The 17,065-nt window shown below is 38.7% G+C and overlaps 1 protein-coding gene and 2 pseudogenes across 4 annotated transcripts in view; 2 read left to right on the forward strand and 1 right to left on the reverse strand.

Annotated features, from left to right (window-relative positions):
* LOC144653256 (cartilage oligomeric matrix protein-like) overlaps positions 1-3,191 on the reverse strand; it is a 50,822-nt pseudogene extending 47,631 nt beyond the window's left edge. Inside the window, exon 1 of the transcript XR_013570713.1 lies at positions 3,038-3,191. The product of XR_013570713.1 is annotated as a cartilage oligomeric matrix protein-like (transcript). The remainder of the gene's footprint in view (positions 1-3,037) is intronic.
* The window catches only part of LOC144653535 (uncharacterized), a 34,584-nt pseudogene that overhangs the window by 1,972 nt on the left and 15,547 nt on the right, over positions 1-17,065 (forward strand). Inside the window, exons 2-3 of the transcript XR_013570758.1 lie at positions 845-995; positions 3,045-4,190. The product of XR_013570758.1 is annotated as an uncharacterized LOC144653535 (transcript). The remainder of the gene's footprint in view (positions 1-844; positions 996-3,044; positions 4,191-17,065) is intronic.
* The window catches only part of LOC144653265 (cartilage oligomeric matrix protein-like), a 47,160-nt gene continuing 41,433 nt past the window's right edge, over positions 11,339-17,065 (forward strand). For both annotated transcript variants that reach the window (XM_078513221.1, XM_078513242.1), the window contains exons 1-2: positions 11,339-11,482; positions 14,769-14,806. The gene's annotated coding sequence lies outside the window, so the exon portion shown is untranslated. The remainder of the gene's footprint in view (positions 11,483-14,768; positions 14,807-17,065) is intronic.

Here is a 17,065-nt window from a genome sequence, read left to right on the forward strand (position 1 = left end):
ATTGAATAGGAATCGCGTAGGTTCGATTTTGGTTTTATACAAAGAGTGTAATTTTCCGTGAAATTAAATCATTGCAACGAAACAATCGAACAAGCATCAAAGTGTGAGAATGCTTTTGTACAGTTTTCTCAAGGAAATTAACGCGATCACTTCTTCGCTTGGCAACTACTACATGTAAAATGCTCGTATTTCTCACTATTTCAATATTAAAATTAAAAGAAAAAGATATTCTTGCGGCTTTTTACCCTTTTTTTCTTGCTATAAGAAGAAAAAAGGCTACCGAAGTAAAACATATTTTTAAACCTTTCGCCGATACCTTTGCGCTGAAGGCCAATGATGATTTTCTGGTTGTTCCAAAATGATTACATTTCCGAGGGGAAAAAACAGACAGATGATGTATCCCTTTTCTTCTCAACTAAAGTGAACTTTATGTATTTAAAGCCAAAATATACTGAGGTAATAGTTAGAATTGTGTTTCCTCAATATCCTCGGAAACTACTCTAATGTTAACTTTTAAGTACGGTTGTATCAAAACATGTTAGTCAATTTGATTTTATTTCGACACAAACTTGAATGTTTCCTTTTTGCAACAACAATTATTTGGGTAGCCAAGACATAGAGGAAACGTTGGAGACAACATTTCAATCAAGAATCTTTTTAAATTTAAGACGCGGAAAAGGTTCGAAATTAGACAGTTTTTACTTTGACGTGTACGTGAATCAATTATTGATACACAATTCTGAAAAAAAAAAAAAAAAAAACAGGCCGGAACACACGACATTGGTGCCTCAAGCTAAACACTAGTTATTCCTGTTTAACACTGGTTATTCTTGTTGTGTTCCAGTCTCGAAGTTCAGCATCGTCTTCAGTGGCTCTGTTATCCGAAAATTCCGCTCTGCTTCGCAACGAATGGCTTCGTTTTAGACACCTATCTGAACAAGAAAAATCTCCTTGCTATGCAGAGGGAGTGAAGAGACTTCCAGTATTTTACACAGGTAAGATATTTATTTCTATCCTTTCCATTTAAGCTTCCATCTATGTTACTAAGCTTCTACATCTCGGACATAAAAAATAAAACCAGAATTCATTTTTGTTTCAAGTACAAACATGTTTCAGCATAATTTAGGTTTAATAATGTACCGTGCACGTAAATACAGTATTCTGTCTGATTCGTAATACAAGTCATGCAGAAGCTCACGACTCTTTACACAAAAAATGTATTTCCTCTTCTGTTCATGTGTGCCAGGAAATTGTTATAAGGGACATCAGACTATTACAGCAAACTGAAATACTAAATGAATTCGTGATGTATCGAGATTTTACAAAACTTCTCTCCTTAATGGTGAAACAAGCTATTTTTAATTCGTTTTCTATTTTAACCACTCAACTTTCCTTTCTTCTAAGAGCTTTTATTCACATATATTACAACTTAACATGGGCTTCTTGTTTTGTTTGTTAATTCTTTTTTTATCCTCGACCTTGGTCATTTTTTCTTCAAGAACAAGTTTTTCTTCACACATTCTGAACATTGGTTTGAACCAATGGCTAAAAGTTTTCCTTCTAGTTCAATGGTTTGTTCGCACGCTACTTTGGGTTTACTACTTTACGAACCTTATCCTATCTTTTATATAAAATATCATTTCAAAAAATTGTGTTAAAAAATTTAAAAAAAAGATATCGTTTCCAGTGAAATGGTGATAGCGCAACAACGGAGATGCAATTTCTAAACGTGTTGTAAAACTATACTTCACCGAAATGTTTTAGAAAAGAAAAAACAAAACTTGAAAAAGGATTTGTAAAATTTGTATCTTTCTTTATATTCTGGCGTCCTAACAATTTATGTTCAATATTTGAAAGGCTTAAGACGGAAGCAAGCGACAATTTGGTTCCGTTAATTAGAGAAAGGTGCAACAAAAGTGCGCAGTTATTGGACTTTTCACTAGTTAAAAGTTTGCTCTTTAGCACGAGAACTGCGTTAAGAGAAAAAGAACTTTGTCCCAAACAAGGAGAAATAGTAGAGAAGGAGTTAACAGTTACAAACCCTTCGTTAACTAGATGTCAATTTACTATTGAGATCAACTTCTTGACAGATATATTCTCGAAATTTGTTTTACCAAACTGCATAGCTGAGAAAAAAAGAGTTTGAAAAGTGAAATGAAGCTACATGCATTAATTTTGAAAATTCTGCGATGTTTTAAATCATTTTTAAAGAGAGAAAAAATTCTGCGATTAACCGATTTTAAGGTAACTGGTTCCCCCGATTCGTAACAAATCACGATTGGACTGGCTTTGATAGTTTATTCATTCATCTTTCTTCTGAATGTTGCCTCATTTTTCGAAACAAAATACAAATTTTCACATCGCTAGAAATTTGATAAATCTCGCAATTCTGACAAATTAGCTGAGAAACTTTAATTCTCAATTTCACACACAAATACAAAGGTCGCTTTCTTTCATCAATTTCAAATGTACGCACGCTGTCTTTTGTTTTTCGACAAGAACACAGGTGCTTAAAAGAAAGGAAAAGAAAACAAAACTGGGAAATCATCTGCATAATTTTTTTAAAAACTTTTATTTCGCAGCGAACTTTACAAAAATACATTATAGAAAACTTATTCTAAGAAATTAGAACAAAACGCAAAATAAATTTGTTGCAAAAGTTTACTTTGAACAGCTTAAAGGCAGGTTGTTAATTTAATCTTTAGCTTTTCTTGATGGGAACGCACGGAACGCTGTTATTTTTTCGGAAGGAAAAACAATTAGATTAAATTTAAAGCGGAAAGCGCTGTCTTCAAAATTGGATTCTTACTGTAATCTCCAGCAGGAAATTGATATCAAACATCGGTTCCCACTGCAAATCACTGGCAATAATAAAATCATTAAAGTTGTATTAACATTGATACAATAAGTTTATTCAAATGCCAAGCGTTGGTTATTGTTTTACAAATCTATTTGCCCGATTCCCGCAGCGCGTTTTATTGGGGCTTTAATTGATGAAATATATCCCGGTGACTTATTAAAAATTAACTTTGCTCACCTTCCAGATGGCCGGCGCTGCAACTGTCAACTGTGCGTCACTACAATGTATCCCGACCGCCTTTACGAGCATCACCTGACACAGATGAAACCGCATGACATGGTTTGCGGACTCAGGGAGAAAAGATTCTCTCCTTCGCTCAGTAAGCAGAATGAGACCACGGACAATCCAGCGGCCTTCCCGTTTGCCCTTTCACTTCCACCTTCCTCCGGCCTCGCTGACGTCATCGCAAGAGGAACAAAGAAGACAAAAGCAGAAACGATTTCAATGCATGCATTGCGAGAAGTCCTTTGGGAAATCTTCACACCTTCGAGATCACATCAGAACTCACACTGGGGATAGGCCGTTTCGTTGCCAGTTTTGCAACAAAGCGTTCACCCAGTACTCGAACTTGCGCACGCACACGCGGATTCACACGGGCGAAAAGCCCTTTAAGTGCCATCATTGTAACAAAAGCTTCACTCAGGCGGTCACGCTGCGCAGTCACACAAGAACTCACACTGGTGACAGACCTTATCACTGCAAAAGGTGCAGCAAATCTTTTGCTTGCTTTTCCGGTTTGAAGGGGCACCACAGGGTCCACTCTGACACGGAACAGGATGAACTGGAAATTTAATAAATGCCTTTATTAGCTACACACAAGAATTCATTGTATCATCATGTACACTGAGGGCGGTAGCCAGACTTTTAGCATTGACAGAGGCAAAATATGCGAACGCCCAAGGCACGAGTCTGAGTGTATGCCCTCACGAAATTTTGAATCTAGAAGATCTGAAACGCTATTTCGGCATTTTTCAAAGGATATTTCTTTAGAATTATCAGACTCGTTCAACTGGGATTATTTTTCCAATTTCGGGTTAAAAATTAAACGAGGGGAAGAGACTCGTCTTGCCTCTTGCTAGCTACGGCCATGCTGACTTATAGCATACATAACATTTATAACATTCCTCGTTCAAAAACTGAAATTTAGGAAGATTTGTTTGACCTGAGGACTATCCTGTGCCCCACTGCCCAGCCACCGAAAGGTTCTCAGAGGTAACTGCTGGAAAAAGTAAATGAATGAACCAAAAACAAATTCTCTATTAATTCTGCAATCGATACAATTCCTGTGGTAAATGTTGAGAGAACGTTAATCACTTTCTTTACATTTCATGTCCAACTGCTGCCTGACTTGTTTCAAATATTTTGTGGTGAAAGATGATATTGTTAGGGATGAGAGGTAATACTCAGGAGAGTGACTAAGTAATGCACACTTGATTCGAAAAAATAAATAATGTATTGCGCCCAAAGTGAAAAAACAGTTGAGCCCAATTCCCCGACCATAACGTTTTCTTAACTATGCTGGTGTGAGGCGTGAATATGTTTTGACAACTCTGATACGATTTTGTGGGCAAACAAGTCTTCCACGAGACGTTTTTCAGGTATTTTACCCTAATTTCTGCTTCACAGAAAGCCAGGATACTTATACTAAACTGCTAGACTTTTCGTTAAGTGTGATGGAAGACGGAGAAAGCTCCTTAACACCCCCCCCCCCTCTTCCACACCTACCCCTATCCCCGCGGACTGCTCGCTTGTGTGTTCAGGTCATCACGCTTATTCAGCCTTCGCTCGGTCACGTCACGCTTTCTCCCGCTTCGCGTGCTCATGATCTGGTCACGCTCCCTTTCAGTATATTTACTAGTATAATTCGCAGTCTACAACTTAATACTAAACCTATATCGTTAACAAAATGTTTTAGAAACCTACCGTATCACAGTCTGTGCTTCGTAATAAATAATCAAGGTTCTTCTACTAAAAATATTACAAAAACATATTAAAATGACTCTGCACTATTGTATGTTACTCGCGCGTGTAGTACTAGTATTGCCAGAAGATATTGAGCAACACAAACATTTAACAAAATTTGTAAATCTTTAAAGCGAATGATATCTACATCTTACCTTAAAGTGATCACCTGAAGCCGTGAAACCTGAATAAACGCTCAAAATATGTCAAAATGAAAGTACAAAATTTATGTCCATGGGTGACCTTCGACCGACAGTATATTATTTACGTACAACAAATCCTCTTACAAACAGATTCTGGTATACATATCGCTGAAGGAACAATTGCGGGTCATCCTTTGAAAGATTCAGTCGAAAGTTTCTAGGGAAAATAGAGTAAAGCCGAAAATATCTCCACAAATTGTAGTAAATTTTACCGCCATTACTTGAATGCATGACAGTCGTCGACAAGGCTTAGTAACCGTTCCATGCCGTACTTGTTTCCAATCCTCTCAGCACTCTGCTCGGTTAACTCTGCCAAGAATGTGGCATATACGTATAGGGTTATTGACCAAGCGTGAGGCGAGGTCCATAAACACGCAAAAAAGAACGAGGCCAATATCCTGCCATCTTGACCGAACAAGCTTGATCAATAAAGGATTTATTATTTGACTTTTTTCGAGTACTGAAAAGGAAGCCAGTTGCATGCACAATCAATGGCGCACGCTAAAATCATTTCATTGGTTTAAAAAATTTAACGAGTGACTGTCAAATTCTTGAATGAATCGAGTTGAAGTAAAACGACGCGACAACAGCGAAATTCAACTCTTTTTAACCGTCAAAAGGATATTGAAATGGCTAAAATTGCGAATCAACGTTGAGTTTGAAGCCTTAAAACAAGAATGTCCATTCCATCTGGCCGCCAGCTTGGACGTTTTGCAGAGTATTTGTTCGCTTCTGGCGCTTTTGTGATGCAAACCTGCCCTGACACGAGCTGAATATTGAAATTGTGATTGTTGAAAGCGTTTGGGACTTACCATTTCACGGTAAGAGCTTGAACTTTCCTACATCGTTGATATAAATGTTCGACCCGACCTTATTCGACGTGAGCGTTAGAGGCTTCGGTGAAAAGATGTTTTAAAAGCTTTCAGTGCCTGGTTCGCGGTGCCGTCCGCTTTCTTCCATTTTGAAGATTTTACACAAACAACTAGTTTGCCGAAGTCTTTATTCTTCTGCCCGGGAGGAAAAACTGGAGAGCAACGGATCCCAGGACCGAGGAAAAAGGGCAGACGTAGCGGGCCGAGCCCCGCGCGCACCCGAGCATCCCTACGGCATCGGGCCGCGGAGCTCCGCGACCCGCACGGGAGAGAAAACAAGGCCGACCCAAAAGCGGACGGACGAAGCGGACACGAGGAGGTGGTGCGGGGGAGGGAGGAGGGAGGAGAGCAGCTGAAGGAGTTGCTTGAATTGTCGAGGTACTGTGGTGATTCGTTTCGAGGTTACGTACTCCTGAACAACAGACGGATACCGCAGGTTAGTTGATTTAACCCGAGGTTGGAGTTAACCCTCTTTCGAACAACCGGGCCCAGGTATGTCACTGACTTCTCTCCCTTTGCCGTCGAAAAAAAAAAACGATAACGTGTCTTCAAGTCGTTTTGCGTTATAATTTTTGTAGTAGGTGGTTCTTGTGGCAAATAAAATCCACGAAACCCGTTAGCATTTGTTGATTAATTTGTTTGTTCTCATTATTTCACTTCAAGACCTATTTCTTTGTTATCGGACTCCATTTCGCTAGAAACAGACAGAAAATACTTGTGTTGTTTCGGAAAATACTTTCATAGCTTAAATTTACGACGGAAAAGCTTTTTGAAGTAGCGACGACGGAACTGAAAAGTTTTTTCGCTTGCGGGAACACAGCGGGCGATCCCGAGCAGTCAAGATGGCTCCATCTTAATAATATACAAGTGGAAAATGATGAGAGAAAAGACAAGAGAGAGAGAGTGAAAAGAAGAAAAGAAATGACGAGGTGTAGCAAGACAGTGGGCGGGGCGGGAGAGGGGTGGGGAGGAGGGAGGAGAAGGGAGAGGGCGGGGAGAGCCGGGGGGGGGGCAGGGAAGGGGGAGGGAGAGGGGAGCAGGAGGGGGGGGGGGGAGGAACACGAGAGGGGGGGGGGCGCCCACGGGAGGGGAGGGGGAGGGGGGAAGGGCGGAAAGGGACCAGAGGAACGAGGCACGGGGGGAAGGCGTCACCGTGAGACGACGGACGCCGGAGAGCGACCAGAGTGCAGGGCTGGTGTATGGTGTCTTGACCGCACGGGTAGCCAATCAGAGCACGGGATTCGTTTCATCTTGACCGCTCACGGAGCTAGTAAAATAATAAGTTGGATTAACAAAGGTTCATAACGAGATAATTTCACAAGATGTTTCGCCACCCTATCCACGCTTGAAGATCTAACATCAATGCACACATGCTTTTCATTAAAGGTGTTTGTGGGAGCGAAAGAGGGCTACTGGATCCTACTGCAGTGCAACATAGGTAACTTAAGTAAGAGAAACTAGTACCCTACTCGAGACCAAATCGGCTCAAACACATATGCTGTGGTAAACATACTTAACAGTTTGTATGCAGTTTAGATAAAGGAGTACTCTCACCCTTCTCTCTCCCTCCGACATGGGAAAGAAATTTTAAAATTTCAGTTATACTAAAACAAAACCTAAACCCTCGCGGTTTACTCGTTTTAGGGTTAGTGACCGCCGCGTTTTTTTACAGCATTGTTGTAACCTGTCTTCTAATAACCTCCTCCGTTTTTTCAACCCCACCACGATCAGCTTTGTGTGTCGTCCAATGACTCATGAGACGCGTTTGTGATGTCTCTGGCAGGTTAATAGTGACACCTGAGCCTGGGTCTTGAAACACGGACGCGGGCAAAATTACTTCACCGTCACATAGGCATAACGAAAGATTATTAATTTCTAAGTGGTTTATGTATCTGGACTTCCAAGTCGCAGACCGTTGAATACCGTTGAATACGCATGGCGCACACGGCCTTAAAAATCAAAATAGAGACAGATTTAGAGCGCTTCGCGAAAAATCACACACGGACCAATAGATTCCGCGCGGTCTTCAACGCGGAATTTTATGTTACTTGTTTGAAAGCTTTAATAACTCTTTATCGAGACAAAGAAAAAACGAGTGCCTTGGTACAAGTCTACTGGTGATCATGCTGTGTTTGTTTATTGTTTGCAATTTCATGAACAAATAAAGAAGCCAAAGCCAAGTATCAAAAACACGGCGGGAGGCGAGTGAAATATGGAAAGCATGAGATGTGTGTCGTTCGTGTAAAACTAACAACTTGGCGAAAAGGAATTTTTCGCAATAAAGGACCTCCACTCTCTCTATTAAACGCCCTTTTGAAAACTCTGTCATAAATGTTAGTGCAAAGCAATGCCAAAAATGCTGACAAAGCAATCAAATCAGCTGTAAAAGACTCCTTTAAAATGCCGGTATCCGTTTACGAAGTCTACTCGTCGTATATCGGCCCATAGAGTTCCTCAATAAGACTCATCAACGAGTATACGAAGACAGAAAAGGTTTTGCCAAGATATGTTAACACCCCACGATGTTAAATAATAGAGCAGTCGAAGTCTCCTATACAGACTAAGTTAAGAAATAAACAAACCCAAACATGCTGAAAAAAACCATACAATCTAATCCACACAGTTTCACATTATCTTTTTTGTCATTCTGTTATTATCCCTCTCCTTTATAAGCTGGAGAGAGGAGACCTCTAAATCACCTGCGCAGATTTCTACCTTCAATGCTCCGCTCGTGCGCCTTGCCGTATCGCGTGACGCAACCGAAAATATCCTGCTCATGCGCATCATTATTACTCCCCGCAGTGAAAACGGTTGTCCCGGGGGGGGGGGAGGTACTCCATATAACGGCCTATACGGGGAGGCTCCGCCCGAAAGGGATACTTTTTTCAGGCTTCAGGTATATAAAAGGGTAGCGATTTCACAAGTTTAGGTATATGAAAGGGTATGATAATCCGTCATTTAGGGTTTTTAAAAGGCCAGTAATTAAAATATTTCGAACAGACGCACTTTATGGCTGTATTATTTTAATTTATTAAGCGCTACATAAAAATGACAAGAAAACGTCCTGTTCTAAGGCTATGTCACGTCTTCTAGGTATATGAAAGGGGTATCTTTTTCAGTAAAAGGTATACGAAAGGGGTACAATTTCTGTCAAAAAGGTATAATTTATAAAAGGGTAAGGGGTAAGAGCTTGGGGCGGAGCCTCCCCGTATAAAACCCTTTTGAGTGCCCCCACCTCCCCCCCCCCCACCGGGACGGTTGTTCGCTCCGTATTTTAAAAAGTTGAGTAAATACCGGCTCACTGCTTGAATGAGGTTATCAAAAATATCGTAATTTGTAAGAAATCCTGACAGTGATAAATCATGATATTTTGCTCAACCTCTACGACTCCTGTCTTGACCTTATCCATTCATTCATTGCTCATCATTTGTGTCCTCATAACGCTCTTCAGCGGTACTCGGCTTTTTCTCCACGCTCTCTTTCACTTACACACTTAAGGTTAATTGTTTGAATTGAGCGCAATTGTTTCTTTTCTGCTAAATATAGTTCTATCTTAAAATAGACACGAATAGCTACACGTACCGTGCGAGATCACGCAAAAACAATCCAAGCGCCGACTGTTTGCGGTGATCATGGTACTGCTGTAAATGGCAGAAACTTATTCAGGGCTACTCGTGTGAAGAACAAGGACTCTTTATTTAAAGAGAGGTTAGTTGTTGTCATGGACACCAGTTACTTTTTAAACTTAACTTACTAAGAGGAGGTATAAAAGTCCCAACAGATGCACGAAAAAGTTTGAAACATTGCAGGAAATGTCGCGCTGCAGAAAGCAGTTCACTTTTAAACGTGCGTGCGTATCTGCAGCGTTCCGCACAAAGGCTTGGAAAAACTCTTAGTCTTTCTTTCCTGAAAGAAAAAAACTATACGAACAGCTGCCGTTTATCTTTCCTGGCTTCTTGTTGCGCGCTACCGTCCGCCATTTCGATAAACCGAGCTGTATTAAACGTTTGGCCGCCTCAGAAATCAGTGAGCGATGTTGCGCGATGCGCGAAATTTTGCAGCTTGTGCGCCATGTTGGGTATAAAAACGGCGTGCAGTGTTGGAGCATGTGTTCATTTTTTTGCTTTTTGCTGTATTGAAAGGAGATAAATGTTTTCTGGACCCTATATGGTGAGTCTGTTAATCAGTTCCGTAACTTGAATCAAATGAGTTTATCAGTAGTAGGAATGATACCCTGTGGTATCGTTAGTTATATTTTTAGCTTAGAGCATAATGGACTGATGCGATGAACATCGATTTTCGAAGCGATGGGTTAATCATTCGATTCCCTGGAGTGCACGATTCAAGAGTCCTCTCGACATTCAAGATGTGATAAAAAAATCAGTGATCAATACACGTATCACCAGTGAGGGATCTAGAGGAGGGCTCCGTGAGGACCCATCTTTACTCCTCTCTCCCTTTGAGCACCATTGAATCAATAACCACACTTACAAAGTTTTTGAAAATACTGCAGAGCACTCCAGGAACACACACTTAAACTTGCTATGGAAATTCTCACAACTGACATTAACACAAACTGGATAGTCTGGAAATATTTTAAGCTTAAGAACGATGTCAGTTAAAATTATTTTTTTCAGTATTCATTCTTTTACTTCTGAAGCTAATAAAGAAGTTGTTTATTTTGTTTGTTATTCTTAATTAACTTTATAAAAGCTTTTTTCAAATCATTATGCAATCATCGACACATCTATTGAATCTTAGATAACAAACCATAAAAAATACGCGCTATGATTGGTTGGCTAAACGTCGTGCCCCCTAATGTAACTCTACATACGCAGAAAAAAATTCATCGGTCTATTTCTAGTAAAAATGATTGGAAGGAAATATCTAGGTATTTTGTTAGGATCTGTTAGGATCATGGTAGAAACACTGTATAGGAACAACTTGCCCAAGGATTGCCCTTCCAAGACGGTGCTCTCTTTTTTTTGAAGTTCCACTTGTGCTTTGAAACCAAAGAAACTTCTAAATGTAAATTAATGATCCAAAGGGGCTGGATGCATGTTTTCTGAGGGTTATTTTATTTGCCTTGACGTTGCTATGACCAACAGAAAATTGCAATACTTCGGTGCACTAACCGGAAATCAATTTACACCTCAACAAAACACTCACATTTTTTTTTAGTTTTGTAAAATAATCATTTGTTTTATGGCGAAATTCCTGCTGTTTTAACCAGCGATCTTATCTTTGTTATTAAATTAAATTTAAAATGATGAAATATCCATTATAGTAACTACAGTATACGTGCCAACTTTTTAAGATTAATTAAGGGATATTAAGATATTTATCAACAGTACATGCTATTATAAGAAAAATATCTGGTATATATTGATCAGTGCAAACAAAACGTCATGACAGATAGGTCAGATAGACGAGCAGAACTTGTCTTCGTCGCTGCCTAGAATTTGAAAGACTGGCTATACAAAATCCCTCTTTAATTGAGTTGGTTTTGACCTGAAAGACCCAATTTTCGACATTCTACAGAGCTCAGAGACCATCAACGAAGTGCTACTCTACGACTCTTCAAGGTAAGCGAAACATCAATCTGAAATCTGAAACAAAATTGAAATCCTTTTACGTTGTGTCATTAGTAGTGTAGGGTGTATTTTAAACTTTGACTTTGAATCTGGCAAAGAATAAAGAGGACAGACAAGTACGCTTTATGATGTGGCTAAGATAGTAATGTAACTGGAGCAAATTCAAACAATTTAACTTATTATACCGTTAGTCAGACAGGAACCTTCGCATATTTTGACGAGTATGTAAATTCTGTCGGTCATATTGGCCGTGGTACTTGCGTTAAATTGAAGGTAGATTGGTTTATTTTTTTCTTATCTCAATACTTCTTGCTTTTCTTGTAACTGATTGAAACCAAGATAAAGGACTACATCAGAGATGGCACGAAAGACTGGACTTTTGATCAGTGAATAAATTTACTTTCTAATACAATGAGACAGTCAAGCATTGCAAAGTTTTGCGAATGCGCGGGATGGTCGACTTACGAACTGTAATCCAGTGGTCAATTCAATGTATCTACATATCTTATAACTAAGAGGTTTAGCTTGCATTTGTTAAGGCCTCTGGTTGACTGTAGCTAAAACGCTAAGCACTCACTAACGTCACTAACTTTCTCGAATTTCTGCAACATAATTTCAACCTCCGGTCTGAACGGCGAAAGTGGCGGCCACAACGTTGAACGTCATCGGTGTATTAAGAGTCTTAGCAAACAATTCCTTTTATATCAAATGCAGTACACTTATGTGCTTTTCTTGTTTATAACTCAAGGCAAGTATTCAATTTTTTTTGGCCATAATCGACAGTATCCTATAGTTTTCTACTATAATTGTACCAGTAGATGGATAAGAGGGCATTGTGTAGCGTAAATGATTTATTTGAAGTTCTCTGTGTAAAGTTAAACAACATTAATTTAAACCTAAATTTATTTTTATTATTAAGTCGCGTGCACTTTCGCTTCTCGACGTCTGTACAAAGAGGCTGGTCTGAAATTTTCCGTAGTTTCAGATGCCACTTTTCACAAGAGTAAAGTGGCTTAAATTTTTAATACATTCTTAAATCTATAATGAGTATTTTTAGATCTGTCAATTACAATTTTGCACAATTAGCACCTCGCCCTAAGAAAGCCGAAAACCGGAGGCACATGCAACGTGCGACAGGGAATAACTTTTTAAATTCACAGTATGGCAGAAATACCGAGAGAGCCTTTGTTGTTAAGATAACGTTAGAAACCCACAAGTCGCATAGTGAAGTTCGTGAAAAGACCTCGTCAACTGCTTTCAATACTGGTTATTTAAGTTTTTGCGAGCCTGAAAAACGCAGATAAGCCAAAAGTACATATCTTTGAGTGTTTAACTGGGATTTGGGCTTCATCGCATCACGTAGGTCTACGTAGGCAGAATTATAGGCGGTTCCGGAAAGAGCCACTTCGTCTTTTATCTTATTCAAAATAACGTCTCTAAGATCAGATAAACAATGAAATATTTGCTGTTCACACTTCGACGTTTTATTACAAAGTCTTTCTACATTAACGTCCTGCTGAGAATCAAAAACTGTTAAATTATTCATCTCTGCTCGCTATTTTTATTTTCACGTCGCAGTCCAAAGTGTATCGTTACAAGTATTAAAGACATTTAGTCCTCCTAAACGGAGGTCTTATCTCTTCTCTTTTCAACAACAACGGAATCGTTTTAATCCTTTTGTCGAGGGCTTTTCAAGAGCGTATATTCAACCATTGAGGTAAGCCATTTAAATGCAATTAGGTTCCAACATTCCTTTGAAGCGTGTCTTAAGCAAAGCTTCTTTAAATCATTTAAAAGATCTTTACTTTATATTATTTTAAGCTTGTTTTGGCGGGAGCTTAAGTCGAAGGCAAGGCGTTTCGGCTAAACCCTAAATAATCAGCCAAGATAAAGAGATTATCAAACCGTAGTAAATCGCTTACATGTATTCTTTAAAATCAACTTTCTGAAAGTTAATCGTGTGTTACCCCATTTTGTAAAATTCAAATCACGATATCTGCTTTTGAAAACAATTGAAACAATAGCCTATAAATGCACTCAGAAAAGAAAGCTGGTTATTCCTGAAAAACTTTAAAGATGACGTTCTATTTGAACAAAAGCTTTAGTTATCCTTTATGATTTTAGAATAAATATCGCTAAATCATAATTTTATAGTCAGTGAAGTAAACAATTTAACAGCTTGCTTTATCAAAGGAAATAGGCCTTACAAATTTGACGTCATTTGAACAGCGAAAACAATGCTGGATATGTGCATGCAGCGAGAGAAAGAAGAGCAATGTTTTGACTGAGTGAAATGAGAGTACTTAAACTCAAGAAATTTTAATTGCCTGAAATATATTGATAATTAGTATCTGTTATTTGGATTTAATCGCATTATGGAAGGGTTTATAAGCCTCCAGACCTTTCAATATTTGTACCCCTTACAAAGACGTTTGTTTTGCTGAGTACTGGATTCAGGACGCAATTTTGCTACAATCCAAGGTCATAGATTGACAATTGTCTATTAGGCCTTACATCCGGGAAACGTTAATGTGACTGGCGGGAAAAATCTGACAATTTGTGTTGACATCATTCACAGCAACATTCACCAAAGCGAATCGACGATAATATAGAATTTCGCATTACTCGCGCTCGTTCAACGTTCTTCGCTGTTTTCGTTGCTCTTGTGGTTTGCCTAAACTCCTGATAATCGTGTGAATGTAACAACAAGGCCGGGAAAACTTGGTGAGCAGACAACATTTTCTGTCAACATTTTTATCTGCTTTAATATTCTTGTCATTCACAACACTTGACCTATAAAACGTCAGGCTCCACAGAAATCAGGCAGGTTTCATTTTCTCCGCTTTAAAAATCCTATTTTTTTCTGGTTTCTTCCCTTCATCTGAAATAAGTTCCTCCTTGTATCTGCTACTTAACAATATTAGTTAAAAGTTACGCTACGCTTTGAAAGTTAAGCTACTTTGAAATATTTTGTTTCCTTTACGTTTTATGCCCGGGGGGAGACAGTGCGAAAGTAACAAGAACTATACAGTTTCTTTTGAAAAATGAATGCCTTGGAATATCCTAGCCTCTAAACTATTTAATATGTACGAAATACGAATCTTTTAACTTTATAAAAGCTTTATAATGATTATAAAAAGAAGCAGAAATATCAAGATGAAAAATTTCTGACATCCATATATTAAATTGGCTAGCGTGAATAATTGCTAAATAATAATGGCCCATTCGATATTGAGCCTGCTTGTAATATATCTTTTTTATTCAATTTACATTCTAGAGACGTTTGCGACTGAAACAAACGGACGCAGGTGTCAGGTAAGGTTTGATAAAAATTTGTGAACCCTCGCTTTAGCTAGAAACTGCCTTGCTTAAAACACTCTTAACTATTCATATAGTTACGAAAGGGCTAAATGGTACCTATATAATATAGTTTTAAGAGTTCCAAATTGCTTCAAGTGCTAGACTTTCGATTCGTAATTGTAAACACAGTTAGAGGTTTGGGTTAAGTTAGTTTGCGCTTCCAAAGTTTTGCTTAGTCGTAAAAGTCGTAAGCCTCGGTTTAAATTTCCGCGTTTAAACGACCATAGCCGTCTCGGTAGGTCTCAACGTGTCCAAGTGTATACTATCCCTCTTAAAAATGCGATAAGCTAAGAGCGGTATTTATCTTTGAGTTCAATACGCCATTTTCATTGTGTAAACTAAAAATAGAATTGCAAAGAATGTACTACACTTAATGGCAGTGAGAACTGGACTTAAGATGGAAGTAGTTTAGATAAATAAACCAAAGATGAACAATGGAATTTGGAACACATTGTAAGCACCGGGTTTTTACGGAAAAACTGCTTTGCACCTTTCTCAATGTCAGCCATAAATCTAGATCTCCAATCAAGGCAACAAACAACAACATTTATTCTAGGAAATTTTCTGAATATTGTTTCATATGTAGTATTGACAGTTTTAATAATAACACACAGTTTACATTTGTCTGAAGTGGACATTTTACTCTAGACTGATCGAATCTATAAATATGGCCACTGAAATGCAACCGAGTCAACATATGGCTTGATGAATCAATGGCTATTTGTAGGTAGCTATCAGTTTATAAAAAAAAAGATCAGTGTGTTTATTTGGAGAGAATGTTTTGTCTGAGTTTCAAACAAGGCTATAAATATCATGGATACCCAGCTGAGCATGCATTAAGATAGTTATTTCCCGGGGGTTATTTGACTTTTCTCGTCATGACCTCTGTCACCTGACGGAAGTCAATTGCATGGACAACTTCAGTCTGCCTGGCGCCCTATGAAAGCGCCTTTTCAGTCGCTTTTCAACAAAGAATTGATCTAAATACCTGCGAACGTTCTGAATTCTGGTCTTTAGGTGAGAAGAAATGGGTGGCAAAAAACTTTGTATTAAGAACGTTAAGAAACAGTAACGTTAAAGCCGGTAAAAGAACGGATTTTTAGCTAACTACACTGCTAGTTATTATTAGCAATTTATCATCATCATCATCGTCATCATCATCATTATTATATTTATTTATTATTTTTTTGATCATCGAGTGAACAGTAAGTTTCTCACGGCCGTTTTCGTTGCTGTCCATCAAAAGTGAACTGAATGTGTCTTGAAAACAGCACGGTTCATCTAAGATTTAAGGATACGGATCAGCGACTCGATCTCAAGAAATGACTTCAGTTTGAAAGAACTTTAATTGTTCCATGTATTTAATGCATCTCCAGATTGATAAATCCCATATACAAGAAACAAAAGTCGATATTTTGCAGATTGAAACTGATAAGGATATATGAATTAATCGTTGTTTCCGAAACACATCATTACCCAAATTCTCGCAAATGTATTCGTGGAATCATTGACGTTATTCTAATAAATCAATAGGAAGGGTTAATAGACCTTATTCGTATTCCGATGGACTGGAACTAGCGCAATGGAGGCTCATGCGGGTGACATAAAAACGCATGTGTCATTTGCAGAAAGATTACCCGCATCAGCCTCCATGCAAGCGTTCCAGTCCAAACCGAGAATACGATAAGGCCTATTAAAAGTGAATATCTGAATGGTCAAACATGGTCTGAATTAAACAAAAGCAAGTGGGTTTCTAAGGTGGGCGTTGTTATACAATGTTAGATAGATATCAGAAGCAAAAGTCCCAAACGTGGTTGGATAATTAAATTGGACAGATCACTGGAATAATAAATAGGTATTCAACTTATCGTATATATACCTGATAGCGTGACCGGAAGAGGGACAGCGGGCAACCCACGGACAGAGCGGGCATAGCAGCCCCGAGAAACCGGAGGCGGCCCCCAGATGCTGGGGCGCCTCAATTAGGTGTATAAAAGTCATCTGACCATTTCGTTGGGCGTTAATGTTGGTAAGGTTTCCTTTATTCGATGTTGCGGTTTTCCTAAGAACAAAATAATTAACAACTCATTTCGAAGTTAGTGAAACAGAAAGATTGAGCGAAGTTTAATAGTTTAGTGAGTGTTACAGTTTTGAGTTCGCAGTTTTACAAATCTTCTAGGCGATTGCAGACTACTACATCTTTCTTCGTTTGCG

Source organism: Oculina patagonica, chromosome 1 (genome assembly GCF_052425735.1).
Source record: "Oculina patagonica isolate OP01 chromosome 1, crgOcupat, whole genome shotgun sequence".
NCBI classification, from domain to species: Eukaryota; Metazoa; Cnidaria; class Anthozoa; order Scleractinia; family Oculinidae; genus Oculina; species Oculina patagonica.